The sequence below is a fragment of the Impatiens glandulifera genome, unplaced genomic scaffold, assembly GCF_907164915.1.
Source record: "Impatiens glandulifera unplaced genomic scaffold, dImpGla2.1, whole genome shotgun sequence".
NCBI classification, from domain to species: domain Eukaryota; kingdom Viridiplantae; phylum Streptophyta; class Magnoliopsida; order Ericales; family Balsaminaceae; genus Impatiens; species Impatiens glandulifera.
This window is the reverse complement of record NW_025919500.1, coordinates 2,081-25,004: the sequence shown is the minus strand read 5'-3', so window position 1 is coordinate 25,004 and position 22,924 is coordinate 2,081. Positions and strand designations below refer to the sequence as shown.

Genomic DNA, 22,924 nt, shown 5'->3' with positions numbered 1-22,924 from the left:
GTCTTTTTGGCAATTGGGGTGAGTGTCTTTCTTCTTTCTTCATTCGCCACTACTAGAATATGTTGTTGCTGATAGTTTCTAGCCGCATCAACGTTTTCTCGTTCAGCCGCTTCAAGATTATCTTCTTCGTCTTGAAATTTCTAGGCCAATTCTGCGTCAGTAAGTTCGGTTTCCTTGGCTAGTAGTGTCGTTTCTTCCTCATCGGCCTGAAACATTCTGGTTGTTTCTTCATCTCTTCTTATCTGTTCTTCACGGGCAACAATTTTGACTCTTGCCAACTCATCTATCTGGACCGACATGGCTTGCACCATCTCTAGAGTTTGAGACGTGACCTTTTCAACATTCTCAATTTTAGAATCGGTCGAAGAAGCCCTAACTTCCAAAGATGCCTGCCACGAGGAAGCCTTAGCGTCCAGAGATGCCTGCCACGGGGCCGTGGAACCGTTTTCTGGATGAATGCCTTCATTTCATCTAGAAGTGGAATAACAACTTGGTTTTGTACCGTAGGCGCAGAATGAACCGATAATGATAGAGTTAGGCTGGTCTGTCTTGGAGGGTTATTCTCTATATATTCATTTCGGTTAGGAGACTTACCCGATGGAGTCTTGTCAACAGTTGTGTCCTTGCCCTGGACATTTGTGGTGGATGGAGAAACCGTTGCTCCATCTTCTTTTTCTGGAGACGTAGAGGGTGATTCCGGTTGACTTTATTCACGTTCATTCCCTGCCGGTCTGGATGATTGACCGAACTCAAAAGTTGTATGTTTCCCGACTTGGCCTGCCTCTTCAACCGGAGTGAAGTACATTGCAACATTCCTCTCGGGTTCTTCTTCCATTCTCTAGATATCGGCTTGAAGTCTCTCTACAACCGATTCCAGTGCATCCAACACGCTCTTATCTACCCTGGTTATTCCACCATTAGCCATATGATTTTGATAAGCGGTTTCCATTGTTGACGTTAATATCTTTAATTTTGCGTTGGTCTCTACCAACCTTTCCCTTGACATGGCTAACAGTACAGATGATGTCTTAGAGAGATTAGTCACCTTTCTCTCCAAGTTTATTAAGTTGGACCACTTGTCGACTTCGGAATAATCTGGGAGCATGTCCTCAAATAGTGTTTTAGTCCTTAGTCTCGACCATTCATAAAACGAGTTTGATAAATCATGCGCGTCTTCCTCAACCATTTTGAGAACGCCATCAAAAATTTCATCGGCCTTATCATCGGTCATTTTAAATTTCGGAATCTCAGAATCCGGAATGACTGTATTATTATCCGTCTCCTCCTGAGTTGGATGTTGATCAAGTCTGGTTGAAAGGTTTTCTTCACCAACCGGACCGGTTGGACCTCCACTGGTGTGGGCACTCTCATGTATAGGAGGATGTTCACCCAACATCTCTTCTTCATTTCCTTCAGTCGTCTCGTCGTCTTGTTCAGTATGTCTTTCAGCTGTCTCATCGGCTTGTTCAACATTATCTGCCCGGTCAATTTCAGCTGTCTGATCGGTCTCAACTCGGTTACTCGTCACATCGGTTTCAACTAACCGATTGACATCCTCTACAACATTATCAATAATATCCAACTTTCTCTATTGGACCTCTAAAGTTGTAGGCCCAACAGGTTGAATATCGGAGTATCTATGTATAGATGTAGTAGCTGGAGTAGAGGTACTTACCTTAGGAATATGAGCTTCTTTAGATTTAGATCGGGCGGTTACATTGGCCGATGATTTAGCACGAGTAGGATTTTCCAGATTCTAAGGATTTTTGGATTCTGAACAAGTTCGGCTTGAATATGAACATCAGCCGGAGTGGGGATAGGAGTACCTTCGCAGTTATTCGGTCTGGTAGATGTATCAGTATGTGTTCTATCATTTTTGGTTGCCGCTTCTCAGCGACTGACTTCTTTCCTTTCTTAGCTGTTTACTTCGTTTTTTTCACCTTAGGCTTTTTAGCCTTCAGTTCTTTCTCTTTCGGTTGGTTTTCTCTCTGTGCTTTGGCCTTTCCGGATCGAACCAAGCTCTTCCCAATATTCATAGAATTCAAATTCTTGTTCTTAGGAAGAATAGTACTTGGATTGATTGAAATCTGAAGGTGGGTCAACATCTTGTCGATCTGCACCACATATCCTAAGGACCGGTCCTTTTTCCAAGCCACCATCTCACACAAGATTTCAAACAGGGCACTGACCTAGTTTATTTTGTCACAGCGAATAATACCGGCCATCATTTCAAATTTCGACCGGGTAAATTTGTCGAAATTACCTCATTTTCCTTGAATGGATTTTCCGACGATGTCAAGTAGCATCCGATATTCAAATTTCAAGGCACTTTTCTTTCTGGTGAACTCTACCGGTTCATCTGAGTTTGAGATCTTATTCTGAATCTCCAAAGCCTCCTCTTCTGATAAGTCGGTCAGAATGTCCCGCCCCTCTGTTGGAAGATGAAGGGCCTTTGCAAAAATCTCCTCTGTTATTTGGAGGTTGTGACTTCCCACCATTGCATGGATGACCTTCTTCTTGAGTTTGGCATTCTCGAAGAACACCTTAACTTTATCCTGATGCAGGACAAATGGACTTCCAAGGAAGAACTCTAGTCTTGAGTTCTTGATCAAATCCATCAACCTTCGAACCTCCTCCGTTCCGTTTTGTTAGATTTCCTCGAAATCAACCTGAATGATATGAACAAAGAGTGCACTATCACGTCCCATGGTAAAAGTTTTGAAAAACTTGAGAAATATCGAGAGATAAAATGTAATAGCAAGAGATATTTCTGGAGATATAAACACTATGAGTAAAATAATGTTCAAGATTTCTTTATATAGATGATCAGTTGTGGCGGTTATATCACTGAATCGTCACACCCTCTTAGTAAAAAGGCGCCAACTTTCCCTCTAAAAGTTACTACGGTAACTTTTTGGCGGTAAAAGTCAGCGGTAAATATAGATGATAAACAGTAGGCGGTAGACTTGTTTGATGGTAAGTTTAAGCGGTAAATTTGAAATGAGCCGAATTAAAGTACACCGGATTAAAGATGAACCTAAAAATGCTGAACTGAAATTAAGTAATGCACGTTCATTTAAGTAAAACGGTTTCCTTTTTAGAAAAAAATGCAAACATAGTCCGGTTAGATAGAACAACCGGTCGTACTATAAAATAACTAGTTGTAGATTAAGATCGGCTAAATATAGAGAAAAATTCTTAAGGCCTAGATTGTATCCACTAGATCCATCTTTCCATTGATTCTTCGGTCAAGATGTTGGCCGGAGTAACCGGGGTTCCCGGTCCAACGTCTGGAAGGATAGAGCGAATGTACCGGATAATCTGAGGCGCATAGCCGATCCTTCTTCTACGGGATTGGATCAACTTCTTCAAGCTATTGAAAATAATAGAAGCCCAGTCAATGGGCGTCTTATAGGCTATTGCAATCATCATTTCATATATTTGCCGAGTGTAATACTGATTCGTCACATGTCCCAGGACGGATTGTTGAATGATGTCGTGGAAGATTTCAAAACAAGGGGCAATGTCGGATTTGAGACCGTGATAGTTGACCGGATTTGAAATGTTGGAGAAGAAGTAAGAGAACTCCTCATGTGCAGGTATGGAAGGAGAGAGAAAATCTGAAAAGCCTTCGGATGGTAGGTCGAAGAATTCAGCAAATGATTCTTCAGAGATTAGGAAGGGCGTGTATTGCAGAAAGACGATAATTTTTTCATCTTCCCTTACAACGACTTGATCGAAAAATTCGGTTACTTCCGAATCCAAAATGGAGTCGGATCCTTCTAAGAATTTCCGTAGAACGGAATCGACAAGTGGTTCAAAGATGATTCCACTTGTTCTTGAGGTTAAGGCAGACTCAAAATCGATGATTAAGGATGATCGAAGGTGTGAGTTCAGCTTGATAGTTTTGAATGGAAACAACAATTTTGTGTCTAAAGAGAGAGATCAAGAGTGTTGTGATTTTTTGTTTGTAATGAAAAGTTCCTTAAATAGGTGAGTGGTTTTGAAATCATTTAATGTCTTCATTTATTGAAGGAATTTTTCCATTATGAAATATCTTGTCAATATTCTAAAAGTGAATGCTTTTTGAGACTTGAACAAAATATTCCTTTTTCAAAGATGTATCTTGGGAAAGTGTAACGTAGACTGTCTTGCCTACAATGACCGGTCCAGATTTTTGAAAAGCATTTAAGTGTATGCTTTTGTTTGAAAAGATAACTTTCTGTATTTGAAGTATTTAGTTTAAACTGAGAAGCGGTAGTTTCTCCCTGAGAGTATGCCCAGTTAGAAATTAAGTATTTAATAATTGAGCCGAAAATTTTAAGATCGAATTTCATTAAAACCGATAGTTTAAATAACCGAAAGACCAACAAAATAATCAGTTATGGATTTGAGATACACATGTTTAAATCAGATAGATCCTAATAGTGGGATGGACCAATAGCCGGAGTTTTTCTGGCCTTTGCTTTGTCCATCCAGTGAAGGCGTGCTTGGATCATATCCTTTGTCAGAAACTGGTTCGGATAGAGGGTGGCACTTAGGCCGAGATAGATATTGATGTCAAAGAACATACCCCATAGATGTGGAGCATATCCGGTTTGTCTTTTGTTGGAGATGATCATCTCCTTCAGATTTTTGAATATGGTCCGGGACCAATTCACCGAAGTGCCTTCGGTGATGGAAACCATTATTTCGAAGATTGTCTAGGAGTATCTTTGTGTGTTTGCCTTGGAAATAATATTCTTGCCCAGGATTTCACTCAGAATTTGCAACTCATTTTGAAGAGAGATCTTGGGTCCCCAAGTGTCAATAGGTGTCATAGAGGCAGAAAAGTGATGGCGCATCTCATTGATGACCATTAGAGGGAATGTAAGATCGGTAAAAACCTTAGTGGGTAGACCGCAACTCAGTGCAAGATCTATCTCGCTGAAAATAAAGGCTTGACCATGGACTTCAGCGAGAATAATATCCTCCTGAATAACCTTGGCGGTGATGAAAAATTCATTAACTACTTTGTAGTCAATAACGTACCGGTCCTTTAAAAATTTTCGTAAACTAGAACATTCAAGGGATCGAAATAGACATTGGATTTCAACATCTTCAGATTGAGAAACTGATTCGAAGTCAACGAGAAGAACTTTGTTTGCAAGAAAGCAAGACATTTTGCTTTATGATTTTCTTACGTATGATTGAGAGTAAGTTTTGAAGTAAGACGGGATGTGGTATTTAAATAGCCAGGGATCGGTTAGTATATCTAGTTATATTATCCTTATAGTTAGATATAGTTGTTATTTTCAAGAGAAGTGATGATGAAAATCAAATATTTGTTATATTTTCAAAACATACTATTTAGGTGGAGTGTTATTCTTTCCTTTAACAGTGATAGACACATGTCTTCACGTTATTTGAGATTCAGACTTTTTCATTTTTCACAAGATCATTTTCAAGCATGCATGACAAACAATGTCCAGTTGTCCCATGTTGACCGAAAAAAACTAATCGAAATTAAAATGTACATAATCGGTTGATTTTTTATGACCGGTTTTTCGAGATAGATTATTCCATTTTAAATAAGTATTGCTGGTTAGGCCGTAGTTATTCAATTTAGGAAATAATTCTATCTATTTTATCTGAATCACTTGAACCGCTTGATTTGTGTACATATAATTTGGTAAGTTGATTTAACCAATCTCAACCGGAGACAATTTTCTGGTTTAATATACTTGACTTTTTATCCCATTGATTTTTCATGCACATAATGGATTAAATTCTGACCGGTTTTTACAAGGAATGTAAAATTTTTGCCAAAAATATCCGATCAGTTTTTCAAAAATTCCAAGAGCTTGATTTAAAAAACGTGAGCTTCTCCCTGAGATCATGCCCTAGTTTTTCATGAGAAAGATGTTTTTGAAAACATGCAGAAGCATTTAAGACAGAAGTTGACTGTAATCAGCAAGTCCTATAATGTTTATAAAGAAAGAAAACTTAGCTTCGGGTAGTGGCTTTGTGAAGATGTCGGCTACTTGCTGATCGGTCGAGACGTATTCCAACCGGATGTGCTTCTGCTGCACATGCTCCCGGATGATATCATGTCTGATGTCGATATATTTTGTTTTTGAGTGCAACACTGGATTGTATGTAATAGCTATCGCGCTGGTGTTGTCACAAAAGATCAGAGATTCCTCAGTAGTTATTCCGAAATCCTTCAGTTTCTGTTGGATCTAGAGGAGTTGAGCACAGTAGCTTCCGGACGCAAGATACTCCGCCTCTGCGGTTGAAGTAACAACCGAAGTCTGTTTCTTGCTGTAACAGGAGATAAGCCGGTCACCTAGGAATTGGCATGTACCGCTGGTACTCTTTCGGTCTATTATACAATCCGCGTAGTCTGTGTCAGAGTAGCTAGTTACGTTGAAACTGGAGTCCTTTAGATACCACAGTCCCACATCTTGAGTGCCCTTTAGATATTTTAAGATTCTTTTGGCTGTGGTATAGTGAGATTGCTTAGGATTGTCCTGTAATCTTCTGCATACTCTAACCACAAACAATATGTCCGGTCGACTCGCTGTTAGGTATAATAGTGAACCGATAATCCCTCGGTAAGCCGTAATGTCCACTCCTTGACCATCCTCATCTTTGTCTAATTTAATAGATGAACACATAGGGGTAGCGGCTGCAGAGCAGTTGTCCATTTCGAACTTCTTTAGCAATTCGGCTGTATATTCGGATTAGTTGATGAACCTGGAGACCTAGAAAAAACTCAACTCCCCCATCATACTCATTTCAAATTTGTCGGTCATCATTTTTGAAAACTTGTCACACAACTTAGAATCGGTTGAACCGAAAATTTAATCGTCCACGTAAATTTGAACTAGTAAAACATGTCCCTTTTTCTCAAATTTAACAAGGTTTTATCTACCGAGCCTATGGTGAAATCATGATTGAACAAGAATTTGGTTAAAGTATCATACCAAGCTCTAGGAGCTTGTTTTAAACTGTAAAGTGCCTTATCCAGCCGATACACATGGCTAATTAATTCTAGATTTTTAAAACCGGGAGGTTGTTCAACATAAACCTTTTCACTTAACTCACCATTTAAAAATGCACTTTTAACATCCATTGAAATACTTTAAAGTTTTTGAAAGTCGTAAAGGCAATAAAAATTCTAATGGCTTCAAGTCTGGCCATAGGAGCAAATGATTCTTTAAAATCAATGCATTCTTCTTGTTTATATCATTGGGCCACTAATCTGGCCTTGTTCCTCGTAACCAAACCGTTTTCATTGAGTTTATTTCTAAACACCCATCTTGTTCTTATAACCAATTGATGTTTCGGTCTTGGAACTAGATGCTAGACTTTATTCATCTCAAACTGATTTAGTTCCTCTCGCATTGCTAAGATCCAATCGGGATCTAACAATGCTTCATTCACCTTTTTCGGGTTCAATTTGTGATTTGGAAGTCGAGTTTCCATATTCTTCCAAAAGTTGATACCTAGTTCGAGTGGGTGATGAGCGGTTACCTATTATAAGTTCAAGAGGATGATCTTTATTCCTTTTAAGGTTCGGTCCAGTTCTATCTCTCAAGCGACCGGTTATCTGATCAAGGTTAGAAATATCGGTAGACTGAACAAAGTCAAATCGACCGATTTCCTCAGTAGACACTGAGGTGTCAACTTCCTGATGTGAAGCAGCTTGATCCGGCTACATTTCAGCATTAACCGCTTGGTCATAGACAAACCTTCTAAGAACCAGAAACTCATCTTCATCATCAGATTGAATATTTAAATTTTCCAACCGATTATGTAGATCAAAGGCTGACGCGGTATTGCTTTCAACCGATTCATAAAAAACAACATGCAAAGATTATTCAACAGTTAAAGTCCTAGTGTTATACACTCTATATGCCTTACTAACTTCCGAATAACCCAACATTATATCGACATCGAATTTAGCATCAAAAGAGGTCAATTAATGTTTGTCGTTGATGTGAATATAACATTTACAGCCAAAGATCCTAAGATACTAGATGTTAGGAACTCTGTAATAGTATACTTCAAACGGTGTTTTATTTAACCGTTTGTTGATCATGGATCGGTTTTGTGTATGACATGCAATGTGGATAGCCCCGGCCTAAAACTTTTGAGCAATACCCGAATCGGCTATCATGGACCTTGCGGCTTCCTTGAGAGTTCGGTTTCTTTTCTCGGCCAGTCCGTTTTGTTGAGGAGTTCTAGCACTAGACAACTCGTGCCTAATACCAGAATCCTCAAGAAATGCAGTTAAAGTACTATTTGTAAACTCGGTTCCTCTATCACTTCTAATATTATTTATGCGTATTGATTTCTCATTTTGCAATCTTCTAAGCAGTTTAATCAAGTTTGGAGTAGCTTCATTTTTAGAGACCAAAAATATCACCCAAGTATAATGCATACTACCTAGGCTTGTGACCCTAACCGGTCCAAATAAATCCATGTAAAGCAATTCTAAGCATCAGTTTGATTTATAATTCCCTTTACTTTTAAAAGTTGTCTTTATTTGTTACCCCATTTGACATGCAGAACATACTTTATCTTTTGCAAATTTTATGTTAGGCATCCCTTGAACCAACTCTCTGGTACAAATAACATTAATATTTTTGAAGTTCAAGTGGTTTAACCGTTTATGCCAAAGCAATGTTAAATCATTCTTAACTATCATGCAAACCGGGTTTTCAGTTTTTGTTTTCCAGACCACTTTGTAAATGTTACCTAACCTATTTCCGGTTAATAAAACGCTACCCTGAGAAGTCTTAACTAAACTTGCATATTTGTGAAATTCAACCGTATATCCTACATCGCTCATTTAACTAATACTTAGCAAGTTAAAATGCAAGTTTTCAACAAGAAGTACATATAGTTAAGTTTCCATGGACAATCTTACCCTTGCCCACGGCTCTACCTTTAGAGTTATCACCGAAAGTGATTATTGCACCGACTTCATAACTAAGTGAAATTGTCGACTCTTCGGGGATTTAGGGAATATTTCAACAGAATATTTTTCCTTATTGCTTTCCTAAGGGCTCTTCATAACTTGGTTGACACATTGACCAGTTGTTTTAATACTTTATAAGGTGGGGAGCTTTAACAAAAGCTACTTGGGGAATGGACTATTCCCAATTCTATCTCAGACAAGGTTTGAAAGTAGAAGAAACTCTGGTCTTATCCATGTAGTAGGGTGACTTGGATTCAAAACGTGTTTTGGGCTAGGACACGAGAATTCCTGTGTTGATAAGGATTGTCTTGTTTTTTGAAAGTTCTCGATTTCTTTTTTCTCCTATGTTAAGATATGGATGATAAATTCAATCTTGTGCAGATGATTATCTCAGATATTAACTTACGAGGAAGGTGACCATAAAAATAAGGTCATGTTCAATTATTTTTTTGGTTACTATTTCCATAAGCTGCAATCCTTCAAAAATTTAATTATTTTGGGCATATTCAAAGAGAGTTTCAACTATGGGAAATTTTCTCTCTTTCTTTATGACTTTCGGGGTATATTTGGTGAAATCAATACATTTTTCTCTTGCGATAGTCATTGGAACAGCCGCCCGTGGGAGCATAAACAGTGATTTCAATACCTCAACCTACACGGGAGTGTTTTCTATTTTTTTGGTCCTCGGGGTGTATCAGGAGGAATCAATATGTTCTATTCTTACGATAGTTATTGAGACAACTGCCCGAGTGTCTATGAGCGATGACTTCACCTCAACCTGTCGAGGATTGTTTTTAAACCTTGAGTCTAGCTCTCTTTGTTCTCTTGTACAAAGGGGAATGAGACGTACTTTCTTATTTTGCAGCTTTATCTTGGCTTTTGGGGGTTAATTCCAGTTCTTTTTCTCAAAATCCTTCCATAAAGGGTTAATTTTCTACATAATCGTGTAGCACAAAAATGAACTTATTAAGGATATCCATCAATAGGAGTTTTCCGGTAACTCGGGGTTTTGATCCGGGAGATCAATCGTAGGTTGATTACAAGAGATGCTCTTGACTTTTGTCCCTACTTGTTTCCTAAAAATTTTATCATCTATTAGTGAAAATAACCAGGCTCCCACTATTCTAAGACCCTTTGGGGACATAACTAAAAATAGTCCGTTCCTTTATTTATGCACTCTTATTGAGTTAGTTCAGCTTCTTGAGCTTATTGAGATTGGACCTATATAAAGACTTCGTACGTAACATCCATTTGTCCTTGATATGTATTTTTGTTTTTGTTTGTTTTGGAAGAATTAGGTCTCACGTAATTCTCCATTGATTGATGCGACATAGTTGTACAAAATTAGAGGTCGACTAGTCCTACTCTTAGCCGGGGACTAGATGGGGGTTTTAACGTAGTAATATAATACTAGAGGTTGATTAGTCTACTGTAGATTGGGGACTAACTAGGGAATGGTGACATAGTAATGCAATGTTAAAGGTCAATTAGTCCATTGCAGGTTGGGGACTAGTGTTGGGATCGTGGCGTAGTAATACAATGCTAGGGGTAAATTAGTCTCCTCTAGGCTAAGGACTAACTGTTGGGGATCGTTACGTAGTAATACAATACAAGAGGTTAATTAGTCCGCTTTAGGCTGAGGACTAAATATGGGGGATTGTAATATGGTTATACAAGACTAGTGGTTCGATTAGTCCTTTAAAGGCTGTGGATAAATCCTTGAGAATTTTGACGTAGTCATACAAGACTAGAGGTCAATTGATTCATTTTAGGCTGAAGATTGGCAGTTTGGCATATTTGATATAGTTAAACAAAACTATAGGTTGATTGACTCATTCTAGGTAGGGGAACCGTTTTTTGTTTTTATCCTAGTAAGACTGGATTAGGAGATGTTGTAGTCTTGGTAAGGCTAGATTCGAGTTGTGATAATCCTACTAAGGCTAGATTAGAGTCATGATAATCCTGCCAAGGATAGATTAGAGCCGTAGTAATCCTACTAAGGTTGGATTAGAGCCGTGATAATCCTACTAAGGCTAGATTAAAGCCATGATAATCCGACTAAGGCTAGATTAGAGCCGTGATAATCCTTCTAAGGATATATTAGAGTTGTGATAAACCTTCTAAGGCTAGATTAGAGTTGTGATAATTCTACTAAGGCTAGATTAGAGCCATGATAATCTTGTTAAGGCTAGATTAGATCCGTGATAATCCTGCTAAGGATAGATTAGAGCCATGATAATCTTGATAAGGATAGATTAAAGCTGTAGTAATCCTTTTAAGGCTGGATTAGAGCCTTGACAATCCTTTTAAGGCTAGATTCGAGCCATGATAATCCTGCTAAGGCTAGATTAGAGCCGTAGTAATCCTACTAAGGCTAGATTAGAACAGCGATAATCATGCTAAGGCTATATTAGAGTCGTGATAATCCTGCTAAGGCTAGATTAGAGCCGTGATAATCCTACTAAGGCTAGATTGGAGCTGTGATAATCATGCTAAGGCTAGATTATAGCCGTAGTAATCCTACTACTAGATGAGAGTCGTTATAATCATGTTAAAGCTGGTTTAGAACCATAATAATCCTATTAAGGCTATATTAGAGTTGTGATAATCTTACTATGTCTATATTAGGGTCGTTATAATCCTATTAAGGCTGAATTAGAGCCATTATTTTGCGCGAAATGATATTACACATAATATCGTTTTAGGGCGTCTAGATTTCTTGGAGAAATAAATTCTTCACCTTCAACCTTTGAAAGGAGAACTGCACTTCTAGAGAGGATTTTCCTAATGAGGAATGGACCTTCCTATCGTGGTCGGAACTTACCCCTAGGGTCTAACAGTTCTAGGTTTACCTTGAGCACCAAGTCACCTTTTTTAGGCTCCTAGGCTTAACCTTTCTATTAAAGGTATCAACCGTTCGTTTCTAGTAAGTCTAGGTTTTGCATAACACATCCAACCTGTAGTCTTCCATAAACATCAATTGATTACATTGAGATTTTACCTAATCTTCTTCAATGACGTGAGATTCCAACAGGACTCTTAGTGTGTGAATTTAAATATCTATAGGTTGTATGATGTCCATACCATATACAAGAGAATAAGAATTTTCCCATGTCGATGCTCGTGCAGTCGTATGATATCCCAACAAGGAAATGGTAGCTTTTCATGCCAATCTTTATACGTGCTGGTCATCTTCTTGATGATCTTGATCACATTCTTGTTTGTCGCTTCGACTGCGTCGTTAGTTTGGAATCGATAGGGCAAATAATTTTTATGTTCAATTTTGAACACTTTGAGCAAGGATAAAACCTTTCCCTAGAAGTGACTTCCATTATCAGAAATCATTGCGTGAGGCACTCCGTATCAGGCGATGATATTGGCCTAAATGAATTTCGCCACTTGGGGTAGATTTGAGAATCTTTTAAGAGGCTTCTTCGACCCATTTAGAGACGTAGTCAATGACTAAGAGTATGAACTCATGTCCATTGGAAGAATGGTGATAGATTTTCCCAATGACATCAATTCCCCATGTCGAAAAAGGCCATGGTGATGTCATGTAGTACAACAAAGATGTTGGAGTATGCTTTAGATTAATATAGATTTGACATCGGTGACCACTTTTCACAAAGCTGACACACTCTTGTTCGATGTTTTGCCAATAATAAATGAGACGAAGTATTTTCTTGACAAATGCTAGTCCATTCATGTGTGGACACACATGTGTGTACTTCTTCTATGATCCGTCCTGCTTAGGGACCATCAACGTAGAGCATGTTTTGATCATCAAAAGATCATTTGTATAGCTTGTTAGTTATCCAAGCATATTTAATGGAATAGTGGCACATGACTCTTCATTCTTTAGCTCGGAAATGATACAGATATTCTCCATACACGATGTAGTTTTGAAGAATATCGAACCATGGTTTAGTGGGCACTTAAACGGAGGCTACCATTCCGACTTTGAAATCGGATTTCCATTTCTAAAGGATCTTCAGAGATTTGACCTTAATTCTAACAGGAATTTGGGTCATAGCTGCTAGCGTAGCCAAACATCGGCAAATCGATTTTAGTTTCTTAGCGCATTGATAAAAGAAATGTGATTGAACTTGTCGATAAAACAGAGTAGGCAAGTGTGATAGGGTGTAAGATTTTCCCCTCGTACATTCCATGTTCTGTTAACTTGGGATATAGCTAGGTTAGAGTCTCCAACTACGTCTCGTTTGGTTGATCCTCTTTCATATTCTATTTCTAGACCTGAGAGACATGCTTCATACTCAACCTCATTGTTGGTTACAGAATACTTTGACTAAATAGAGATGAGATTGTATGTTCCCTTGGGATCAAACAAGAGAATTCCAATTCCATAGCTATGTTGGACGAAGCTCCATCGAACATTAACTTCCATGTGTCTAAAGAGATAGACATTATGGACTCATCGGAAAAGTCGAGTTCAAAAGAAGTCTCAACCATGATCTGCTAGGAAATATACGTGATGTCGTATTTGTAAATCATCATCATCCATTTAGCGAGTTAAGGTGACAACATCATTCACTAAAATAGATAATGAATTGGATCAAGCCGGGATACCATCTTGATATGGTGGGCTTGCATATAATGTCTCAGTCTTTTGGTGACCCATTAAAGTTTCCAATACACTTTCACGGGTGTCGAATAGTTCAATTCATAGCAGTCATTATCTTGCTTGTGTAGTAAACGAAAAACTCGAGTTTGTCCTCGTTTTCTTGAGCCAACAGACTGCCCATAGTCGAATCTGTTATCGTGAGATAGAGAATGAAAGGAACACCGGGACTTGAAGGTATAAGGACCGGTGGTGACTTTAACTAGTCTTTGAGTTTTTCAAAATCTTGTTGACAAATGTCATCCCATTATAATTTTTTTATCCTTTTTCAGTAGCTTGAAAAGAGGATCATAAGTGAGAGTCAATTTACTAATGAAAGGACTGGTGAAATGGATTTTGCCTCGGAAGCCTCGGACTTCTCTCTCATTTTGAGGCGTAGGCATAACCGTAATGGCCTCTATTTTGGAAGGATCGATTTCAATTATGCGTTAGGTGATGAGAAATTTTGTATCTTACTAGAGGTGACTCCGAAAGAACACGTCTTTAGGTTTAACTGAAGCCGATATTTTCGAATTCTTTTCAAGAACTTGTTTAAGTTGGGAATATGACCATATCGATCCTTAAACTTTACGATCATGTCGTCAATGTAGACTTCCACTACTTTATGGATCATGTCGTGTAAGATCATCGTTATTGCTCGTTGATAGGTAGCCCCTGAGTTTTTGAGACTGAAGGGTATGACCCTGAAATAGATCGTGCCTACCTTTGTGATGAAGGTAGTTTTTTCTTTGTCTTCTTCAACGATTAGGATTTGCTTATATCCTGAGAATCTATTCATGAAAGACAATAGTTGATTTCCAACAGCATGATCGACCATAATGTCGATGTGTGGTAAAGGTAAGTTATCCTTAGGGCTGGCTTTGTTAAAATTGCGGTAGTCTACACACACGCGCATCCTTCTGTCTTTCTTCAAAACATGAACCACATTGGAAATTCATGTGGGGTAGTCCATAATTTCGAGGAATTTTGCTTCCAACTGTTTATGTACTTCTTCTTTAACCTTGGAGACAACCTCAATTTTCATCTATTTCAACCTTTGTTTGACGGGTTTAGCCTCTTAATCGAGGAGAATCTGATTTCGAACGATAATAGGATCAATTCCGGGCATATCCTTGTAAGACTAGGCAAACACGTCTTTATTGGTCTTTAGAAATACTATCATCTAATGACGTTCATTATCAATCAGGCTTTGTCCAATCAAAATGATTTGAGGATCGTCAGCCGTATTGAGGTTTATCTCGATTGTCGTTTCAGTTGCGGAAATGATATCATCCATGTGTTCTAAGAATTTTTCATTTCGAAATTAAATTCATACTGGAATGAAACATCATTAACATTTGATATATATTCGAAACTGCACTCCGACATTTTATTGCATGCTTTATTATAAAAAGTAGAAAACATCGAACACTATTTATTATAACGAGGAATTGCGAGAGTCACCTAAACTTTTTGTATTATGTCTATACTGAAAGATATAGGGTCATTACCGAGAATATTTACTCTCGGTTTTGACCCCTTTTTCACCGGTGTTAGAGAATCATATGGGATGATGAATAGAGTTGCTCACTAAGTATAATTTAAAATATTTTGTTTATCTCTATTAATCATTTCTCATCCCAGTATTTATAATTTATCTTTATTGTCTTTATTAATCATTTCTCTTTTATCTACATATTAATTTTAAATATATTTATTTATTTTGTTCAATAATTAATTTATTTAATAATTAAAAAAATATTAAAAATAAATAAATATATATATATTTAAAATTACATATTATGTTTAAAAATAATATTATGTTGTTTGATTTTATAAATGTTGATGTTATGATACATTTTTGAACAATATTTAAATGTATGTTTTTTTATAAGTTTATTTAATTGGTATTTTAAATTATTATTAATATTTATAATTAACTAATTAAATATTTTTAATTAAATATAATACAATTAAATAAATTATTTTTTAGTTTGAGTTATTTTTTTTTAGTAAAAATAATTTTTTTATAAATATGAGAGAATAAATTATTGAAATATAGAAATAATTTAAATACTTTTATAGTAGCATAACAATAATTTATAAATAAATATTTATAATAATAATAATAATAAATTAAAGAGAAAAATTATTTTGTGTTTTTTAATAATAAAAATTAAAAATTTTTTTTATTAAATGCGTTGTAACATTTAGATTTTAAAATATAAGAAAGAAAATGATACGAGTACTATTTATAACTATTTATAAGTTGACAGGTATAATTCCACATTATTAGTTATACTTTCCCTACAAATATTTCTTTCAAAAATTAATTTTTTTTCTTTTTTTTTATAAACTTAATTTCAATTTAAAAAGTGGAGACCACTTCATTAATTAGAGAATTACAATAATATTTATTAAATATTGAAAACAAATTGAGGAATTAGTAATTTTCTATATATATATTTGTATGTTTTGATGACCTAAAATTTTATAAAAACTTTGTAGACATTTATGATAAAAAATAATTTCTATTTAAAAATCGGGGATCACTTCATTTAAGGTTGATTAATCGAATTACAATAATAATATTGATAAAATATTGTAAAACAAAGTTAGTAATAAGTAATCTTCTTTAGGTCGAGATTTTGTGGGCCCAATTAATTGTCCAATGAGAATCATTTTAATCCTCCCTATAGGATATGTTTGTTTGCGTGATTCTGCACTTATAATGAATATTATTTGTTTTCACGTTTTTGACTGTTTTACTAATTTTAACAATATTTAAGTTAAATGTATTATCTTAACTATTTGTATATAGTTTGATTAAATGTATGATATTATAATTTGATTGAATAATTAAAAAAAATAACTAGAAAATTTAGTTAAATTTTTTATAATAGTTTTTTTTTATTAATTGAATCTATAGTAAATTTAAGGACTATATTAAATTATTAATGTAATAATTTGAAAAAGAATTTTAAGAAACAAATCTGCTATGTATAGTAATTAATAAATTAGTTTATTCTATCATTAAATAAATTAATAACTGAATAGATTTGATTTTTAATTATTTTATTCCATATAATACTAAATTAACAACAATGGAAAATTTACCATAAACTATTTGTAATAATAACCATCATAAAAGAAAAGAATATTTTCAATTAATACATTTAAACCTTTTATTATATATATATATATATATATTTAATTGGGTCATATAATTTGGTTTCAAACAATATATATTTTAATAAAGTATAAAAATTTAAAGCAATGAAATTATATCACATTATTATGATATTTTATTTTATTTTTTGGTAAAAATTAGGTAAGTATAACTTTATGTCAAATATTAATATAACTAATAATATAAATGATATTATTATTAAAGTCTTAAAAAATATATTATTATTTTAATTAAGTAAAGATTTTTTTTAATTATTAAATATAATAAATTATATCTTGTGAAGAGATTTTATAATTGAAAAAAAAATACATGGCAGGTTGAAGTTGAATTGAATTAATAAAATAAAAGTTTAATTACTAAATAATATATATAAACATAAATTTATAAAAGAAGATAGATTTTTAAAACTACCTTTTTTATTTTATTTTTCTTAAAGATTTGAAAAACCATTTACTATCATAAATAAGTTTTTACTTTAAATTTATATTAATATACAATTAATGAATAAGTAAGTCATAAAAATTGCAAATAAAATTGAAAAGTTTCCATCCGGTCATGGTCAAGATAATGTATAATGCTAAAAAAAATAATAAAATTTAATTACAACTATAAAAATTCTCGTGTTATATACGGATAAAAATATAAATAAATTAAATTTAACAAAAATAATAATATGTATTCAATATTTAAAATTTTTAATAAATCACGAATAATATATTAAAATAAAAAATAAAACACTTTCATTCCACATTTTATTCACTTTGGTAAAACAATTTATTTTCACACATATCTCATCACATATTTTTACTCTGACCCAAGTATCCATTTACTCTCATATATATATCCAAAATAACAACAATTTTCGACCCGGTAATCCAGACACTTTGAAAATTAAGCATCATTATATATATATTAGTTAGTTAAAAAGTTGAACTTATTGTTAAAATGTTTCACGTTCATCAAATTTGCTGTTGAATTTAAAATATAAACTATTATTAGTCTAGTTGTCTAAAGAGTTGTATTATTTTGTTAAGTTAAAAGTTTGAAACATACATATAACATTTTTAATTTTAACCGTTTGAAGTTTATGAACGGGTTAATCCACAATCCGACCCAAGTATTCGTTTACTCTCACATATATATTCAAATTAACAACAGCTCTCGACCCGACAATCCGAACAATTTAAAAATTAAGAATCATTATAATTATATATATATATATATATATATTTCAAGCGTAGTAGTCGTAGGATCAGAAGTAGGATTTATTCTCATAATAATAAATAAAGTCAAATATAGCGAAATTCTTTGTGAAAATTATCGAATTCAAAAATAAATATTCGATAGCAAGTTGATCGGTTAATTCAATACCAAGTTCAATGTTAGCCAGATTAGTCAACATTTATATGTTTCGATCCAACAACAAAATGTTATTTGTAACAAGTAGTTTTGTTGTTATTAAATTTCGTACGGGATGTAACCCCTATGCCACATAATGATTGTAGACCTCCTAAAAAAGGCGTGTGTAAAACTAAACATTCAAGAAATTTCAAGAGAAATAAACAATTCCATGATAGAATCAAATAATATTACAATGGTTCGAGAGTTTATATATATTCTATTTGCAATTTGCAAATTAGAGAATGATTTTGGAATAGAGTGAGTAATCATGTCGATTTTTTATTTATATAAAGAAAACACCAACAATATGACAATCATTTATTTATAACCACACTTCAAATAGACTCCTCACCTATAACCTCTTTATTTATATCTTTAACAACTCTCATAATAGGTTCACGCCTCGTAATAGGTTCACTCTTAGTTTACATTGACGTTTGATTATGATTCTAGTACCTCGACACTCTCTCCCAACACATTTTCTCATCGTCTTCTTTTCTGCATTTCTTTTATCCTTCCTCTCTTGATGTTTTATATCAAACTCGAATAATTCAATTTCTCAAAAACTTTGATTGGATTTGGTTATAATATATTTTTTTGATTTTTTTGCACTACGTCTCTTCATTAATATTGCAAATTAAATTATAATAATATTTTTTTAGATATATACTAAAGTATCATAATTTTTATTATTAATTTTTTTGTTTCTTTTTCTTTTACTGCGTTGTTTGTTATATTTTCGTTCAGAAAAAGGAAAATGCCAAGGTATATCTTTCCACATGTGGAAGCAAAAAAGAAACGTTAAATCTTTTTTCCCCTTTAAATTCTATAACTTCAAATTTATCTTGGTAGGGAAAAGATATTCAAAATTTATCTTGTGACATGGAATAAACTAAATCCTTTTGTATCTATGGAGAAATGAAATAACAATTTTTTCTCAATTTATTCCTTTAGAACATCAAGAAACAAGAAGATTTAATCGGAAATAATGACAAAATTTTGTTAGAGTCTAAATATAAAAAAAGAGTCAACCGGTCTAATTTAATCTCTATCTAATTTTAATATCAGAATAGCGGATAAAGTCATGATTCAATGGGTCAGGCCCACTTACTTTTTTTTATTGGCATAATAGAAAGTGGAGAGATTTGTCGATTTAAAATACGACTTATCACTATTCATGATAATTCAAATTTGAAGACAAAATGCTCAATTTTATAACTACTATAACTCATTACATAACTTATAATACATTTGTTTTTTTTCAACAATTAACAATCTCTTTATTCACCCTTCAAACTTAGGAATACTTTTATCAAAAAAGGTAAAAGCCCCTTATCGGATTTGAACCGATGACTTACGCCTTACCATGGCGTTACTATACCAACTGAGTTAAAAGGGCCCGTTTGATTTAAATGTGGAATCACTCACTATGCAAATAAAATTCATCTCTGTACATATATTATATACATATATTATATACATAAGTATATGCACTAAAATCATAATGACTAATTTGTGGTTCATTCTAGAATTTTAAAAAGATTTTAAGGATACACAAATGAAATGAGTTTCTTCATTATAACTAGAACCCCCTGTTTCTGGATCCATCTCACATCAATAACTCGACCCTTACCACTCGCATGTAGTTTTAGACAAATTTCTCTTTACGTAGATACTTGAATGCCAAGTATGGCTCGTAATAATCTATCTTCTAGAGCATACGAAGATTCTTTTACCATCTGAGGCGTTAATTTACCTACTAAAATATCACCCGTCTCGACCCAAGATCCATCATAATTCCATTTTTGCCTAAATTGCGAAGTAAATGGGCTTCTAAATACGGTATTTCGTTAGTGATCCTTTTAGGGCCCTGGCTTGTCACATGCGTCTGAATTTTAGAATTGTGACATTTCCATGGAATATAATCTACTAATAAATTTTTCCCCAAAGCTAGTTCGCCACCAAGTGTAGTCCCACCATTCGCTAAAATTTGCCCTTTTTTAATCCATCTCCCACCGTGAACCTGTGGATTTTGATGCATATGAGTATTTTTGTTGGAATATTGATACATAACTAATTGAATGCTTAGAGTATCTCCATTACTTGATAAAACAATCTTTTCAGTATTAGTATAAATGATTTTCTCTCGTGTTCGGCTATAGCAAGCAAGAGCTCTTAAATCTAAAGTCGCCTGACGTTCAAACCTAGTTCCAACAATGCACTTCTCAGACCGCGAAAGCAGAACTGCTTGACGCTGCATATTCGAACTCATTAAAGCTCGATTCGCATCATTATGCTCGATAAAAGGAATCAGAGAAGCTCCAATTGAAAATTATTGAAAGGGAACAATACTTCGAAGATTGACCTATTCCCATGTAATAGTCAAAAATTCTTGACGGTATCGAGTTGGAACAACCCATTCTTCCTGAATACTCCGATTCAATGCTAAAGAATTTCCTCCCGCTATCATATAGTATTCATCTCTACCTGGTGATAAAAAAAGTACTCGTACTTTTTTTAATTTCTCGGAAATTTCATAAAACGGGCTTTCTAGAAACCCCCACTGCCCAATCCTGACTTGAATTTCTAAGGAGCCAATAAATTCAACTTGTATTCCTTCCGATGTGTCAATTGGACAAATACGTCCATAGTGACTAGGATGGATATCTCGTATCCGAAAACTAGCAATTCGCCCTGTCAACCCCCCCGGGCCCAAATAACTTAATTTTCTCCCATGAACTATTTGTGTCAATGGATTAGTTCGATCCAAAACTTGAGATAATGGGTATAAGCCAAAAAAATATTCATACGTAGTTTTCAATAGAGTTAAAGTTACCAAATTTTGAGGAGTCATGATCAATTTATGCCTAATTGCCCCACATATAGTTACTTGAACCACATTTTCTAAACGAACCAAAGCCAATCCAAATTGATCTTGTAAAAGATCTGTTACAGAGCAAATACGTTTATTTTTCAAATGATTCATATCGTCAAGTGTACCCATTCCAAATTTCATTCCAATCAAATAATCTGTGGCTGCCAATATATCTCGCGGTAATAAAAATGTATTGTTCTGAGGTATATCAAGGTTCAGTCTTCGGTTCATATTTCGTCGACCAATCCTGCCTAATTCACATCTTTGTTGAAAAAATTTCTTTTGTAATTCTTTACATAAGGATTCAGAAAATACCGGATCCCCACCGACACAAGCAAATTGTTGATAAAACTCCAAAATGGCATTTTCTTTTGACCCATTTTTTTTCTCCTTATCATTCAGAAAAGTCAATAAAGTTTCTGGATAGCAAACATTCTCGAAAATTTCTCTTAGATTCAAACCCATAGCTGATGATAGAACTAAAATAGATATTTTTGTTTCCTATTTACACAAGCCTATATCCTTGCTTTTCTATCCATTTCTAATTCTGATCTTGTTCCCCAATCTGATATTATGATACCGGTATAAACCGTAATTCCGTTATGATCCAATTCTGACCGGTAATAGGGTCAGCGGAACCGGGGCAACCCGAACATTTGAACACCCGTCGAGCGGAGGTAGATAAATACCAGAGTTTTGCAATATTTGATTGATCACAATTATGTATATTCTATTTACTATAGAAGTTTCTAGGGAATTCATTAGAGGAATGTTTTCAATAAAAATTGTCTATTCTTCCAATTCATCTACACTAACAATCCAACATTCTCCCACAAATGAAGATTTTAATAAATAACCAAATATAATACTTGGGGTAAGAGTCAAGTTGGTATTATTTTTATAACCCCCTCCGGGAGCCCATGTATCATATGCGCCCCAAAAATAAAGAGCACGAAATGTATTTGCACAATCCACATCTTCAAATAAAGTATTTTCTACGTTAGCAGTAGCACCATGCACAGCGCATAGCAAAACCACATACAATACGCCGACAACTCCCATCATATGAAAAGGGTTCAATGTCCAATTATGAAACCCTTGAAAAAAGAGGATAAATCAAAATATAGTCGCTACACCAAAGTTAGGCGCAAAAAACCAACGAGACTAACCTAGTGAATAAATCAAAAAGACTGAAACAAAAACAACAATAGGGCCAGAGAATGGAATTGCATTATAATGTCGCAATTGAACAGATCAAGCAAGTTCTAATTGACGTAACATGAAACCTATTAGTGCGAAAGCACCATGGAGAACGACAAAAATCCACAAACCACCTAATTGACACCAACGAGTAAAATCACCTTGTGCTTCAGGACCCCACACGAATGTGCTAAACTATTAACTGATTTGAAAAATTATTATGTTGGTGTGTGATTTAGGTCTCATTATATGTCTATATATCAATATACCACAAATATTATAACTTTTGTATTGATTTTTAATTTATATGTGCTACATAGAATTGTACTATAGTTTGCTATTTTTTTTAAGTATAAAACAAATATTAGTAGCAATTTGCATTAATATTAGTGACACCAAATTATCTAATGAACACTTTAATTTAACCCTTACAAAATAGGTAACGATTTATTTTATCAAAGTTTGATGTTGGCTAAGATAAGTGATTTGATACATATATACATAATTCCATTCAAACAAGGCCTTAATTTTTTTCATTATTTTATATTTATCCTTTTCTCTCTAAATCTGATATTATAGCTATATAAGCCACTTAGTCGCATAATAATATTGGTACAGAAGTTCATTGAGAGAGAGATGGAGATGTCAACGTCAAGTAGAGATGAACAGGAT

The 22,924-nt window shown here is 34.4% G+C and overlaps 1 pseudogene; it reads right to left on the bottom strand.

Annotated features, from left to right (window-relative positions):
* Nucleotides 1-19,710: 19,710 nt before the first annotated feature.
* Nucleotides 19,711-22,114, bottom strand: LOC124918064 (annotated as a pseudogene).
* Nucleotides 22,115-22,924: the final 810 nt, after the last annotated feature.